This window comes from Artemia franciscana, chromosome 16 (genome assembly GCF_032884065.1).
Source record: "Artemia franciscana chromosome 16, ASM3288406v1, whole genome shotgun sequence".
NCBI lineage: Eukaryota > Metazoa > Arthropoda > Branchiopoda > Anostraca > Artemiidae > Artemia > Artemia franciscana.
Window position 1 is genome coordinate 22,582,056 of NC_088878.1, and position 3,891 is coordinate 22,585,946.

Sequence of the window (3,891 nt, forward strand, 5' to 3'; positions counted from 1 at the left end):
TTTCTTTTCTGACTTTCTCTATCACCAGCAAGTTTTCTGGCATAGACTCTTTGAGCATCTTCATCAGTCATTATAAACTTAAGCATTAATAGAATTCTACACGAACATCCGTCTTATATAACTTGAATGACGTCACGCCTTCAAAGCAAAAATGATGCCTTCAAAGCAAAAATGATGGCAGCTAATTTCATGACGTCAGCCGAAACATGACGGCGAACATATGTCTTATATAACTTGAATGACGTCACCTTCAAAGCAAAAATGACGGCAACTAATTTCATGACGTCAGCCGAAACATGACGTCACCTGACACATCCATCCACACATCCATCCACACATCCACAGACAGACAACTTATTTTTATATAGATAGAAGATATCTATCTATATATATAAAAATAAGTTGTCTGTCTGTGGATCTATGGATCAGGTGACGTCATGTTTCTGTGTTGACTGACGTCATCAAGTTAGTTGTCGTAATTTTTGCTACGACGGTGACGTCATTAACGGTATTTAGGACATTTGTTCACGGAAAAATGTTTAATTGTAAAATGACTGAAGAACCTACAATGGCAACAGCCGAGGAAGCTGCTCAAAGAGTTTATGCCAAAAAACTTGCTGCTGATAGAGAAAGTAAGAAAAGAAAGCGTTCCGAGGAATCACAAGAACAGCAAGAATACAGGCTTGCGGCTAAAGAACGCAAAACCGCGCAGTTAGATGAAAATCCACCTGGACAGCGAGAGTCAAATCATATCAAAACTGAAAATGATAGCGATGATGATTGGGTTTGGGATTTTGACTTGGATAAGGTCATCAATGCCTACCAGATTTAAGTTAAAAAAACAAAGGTTCGTCGATATGTACTTCATAGTGACGCTGAAAAATAAAGAAGAAAAAGAAAACTGAAAAAAGAAAAAAGGTAAAAAACTAAAAAAAAACTAAAAAGAAAAAACACTCAAAGAGAAATTACAGACCGGGACACAAATGACGACCGAGACAGAGGGAATATAAGTGACGACCGGGAACCTCAAAGAGAAATTACACACTGGGACACCCAGACACAAATCATGACCGGGACACAGGGAATATAAATGACGACCGGGACACAGGGAAACAACTACAACGGGGACGCCGGGGGCACAGGCAGGATATATAAATGACGACCGGGACACAGGGATTGTTCGAATAGAAATTACAGACCGGGACACCGGGACACAAATGACGACCGGGACACCGGGACACAGGGAATATAAATGACGACCGGGACACTCAAAGAGAAATTACAAACTGGGACACCGGGACACAAATGACGACCGGGACACAGGGAATATAAATGACGACCAGGACACAGGGACACATCATTAGAATAATGAGGTATAGATCTGAATACGGATTGTTTTTCCCATGGACAATTATATGTTGCATGTTCAAGAGTCAGTAAACCTGACAATCTATTTATATGCACAGACAATGGGACAGCGAAGAATGTTGTATATTCGCATGTTTTATGTAGTTAAAAACATATATTTATATCTATCTCTATTCACAGATGGGACACAGGGACACAACTACAATGGCGCGTAACTAATATGGCGCGTAACGACTAACGCGCGCGGGGGGGCTTGGGGGGCGCGAAGCGCCACACCAACTAGGTGTTGGGGTGGCGCGAAGCGCCACCTCAACAGCTAGTATATATATATATAAAAATAAGTTGTCTGTCTGTGGATCTGTGGATCAGGTGACGTCATGTTTCTGTGTCGGCTGACGTCATGAAATTAGTTGTCGTCACTTTTGCTTTGACGGTGACGTCATACAAGATATTTAAGACATATGTTCACGTAGAAATCTATTAATGTTTAAGTTTACAATTACTGTCGAGTGACGTCATTATAAGGATTGAGCTGCATGTCGTCATGAAGTTATTTGTCGTCATGTTTGTTATGACGATGCTTAGTATATTGTAAAACACATTAATTTGGTTAATAATATACCATTTAAAACACCAAAATGAACATGCTGGAGTAGTCACTCGGTGAGAGAGGGTGTCAGAACGGAGAATGAAGGTCCCAGGTTCAAATCTTGGTTAGGCTAAAAAAGGTAAAAAACTAAAAACTAAAAAAAAAAAAAACTGAAAAAACTAAAAAAAGGCAAACACTACAAAAAAAACTAAAAACTAATAAAAAAATAAAAAAGCTAAAAAACTAAAAAAAGGTAAAAAACTAAAAAAACTAAAACACCCCAACAGCTAGTTTTTATATATCTATATATATAAAAATAAGTTGTCTGTGTGTGGATCTGTGGATGGATCAGGTGACGTCATGTTTGTTCGCATATGACGTCTGAATTATTTCACACTAATACAAAAGAAGAAAAAAACTAAAAAAGGTAAAAACTACAAAAAAACTAAAAAGAAAAAAAAACTAAAAAAGCTAAAAAACTAAAAAAAGGTAAAAATCTAATAACTAAAAAAAAACTGAAAAAAATAAAAAAGGCAAAAACTACAAAAAAAATAAAAACTAATAAAAAACTAAAAAAGCTAAAAAACTAAAAAAACTAAAAAAAACTAAAAAAAGGTAAAAAACTAAAAAAAAACTAAAAACTAAAAAAGAAAAAAACTAAAAAAAAGGAAAAAACTGAAAAATAAAAGAGAAAAAGAAAACTAAAAAAATATGAATAAATATATATAAAAATAAGTTGTTTGTGGGTTATGTCTGTCTGTCTGTCTGTCGAGTGACGTCGTGTTTGTCCGCATATGACGTCTGAATTATTTCACACTAATACAAAAGAAGAAAAAAAACTAAAAAAGGTAAAAACTACAAAAAAAACTAAAAAGAAAAAAAACTAAAAAAGCTAAAAAACTAAAAAAAACTAAAAAAAGGTAAAAAACTAAAAACTAAAAAAAACTGAAAAAACTAAAAAAAGGCAAAAACTAAAAAAAAACTAAAAACTAATAAAAAAACTAAAAAAGCTAAAAAACTAAAAAAACTAAAAAAACTAAAAAAAGGTAAAAAACAAAAAAAAACTAAAAACTAAAAAAGAAAAAACTAAAAAAAAGGAAAAAACTGAAAAATAAGAGAAAAAGAAAACTAAAAAAATATTAATAAATATAAAAAATATAAATATAAATATAATATAAATTAGCAATCAACAAAGCACCGAGACACAAATGACGACCGGGACACAGGGAGTATAAATGACGACCAGGACATAAGTAAAAAAAAAAACTAAAAAAACTAAAAAAATGGTAAAAACTACAAAAAAACTAAAAACTAATAAAAAAACTAAAAAATCTAAAAATCTAAATAAACTAAAAAAGAAAAAAAAGAAAAAAGGAAAAAAATAAAGGAGAAAAACAAAACTAAAAAAACGAATGTATATACAGACCGGGACACCGGGATACAAATGACGACCGGGACACAGGGAATATAAATGACGACCGGGACACAGGGACATAACTACAAAGGGGACGCCGGGGTGCACAGGGGGATATATAAATGACGATGGCGACTCAGGGAATGGTCGATTAGCAATCACCATCAACAAAGCTCAAGGGCAATCATTAGAATCATGAGGTATAGATCTGAATACGGATTGTTTTCCCATGGACCATTATATGTTGCATGTTCAAGAATCGGTAAACCTGACAATCTATTTATATGCACAGACAATGGGACAGCCAAGAATGTTGTATATTCGCAAGTTTTACGTAGTTAAAAACATATAATATATATATAATATATATATTATAGTTAAAAATATATTATAGTTAAAATATATTATAGTTATATATATTACAGCTAAATATATATATATATATATATATATATATATATATATATATATATATATATATATATATATATATATATATATATATATATATATATATATA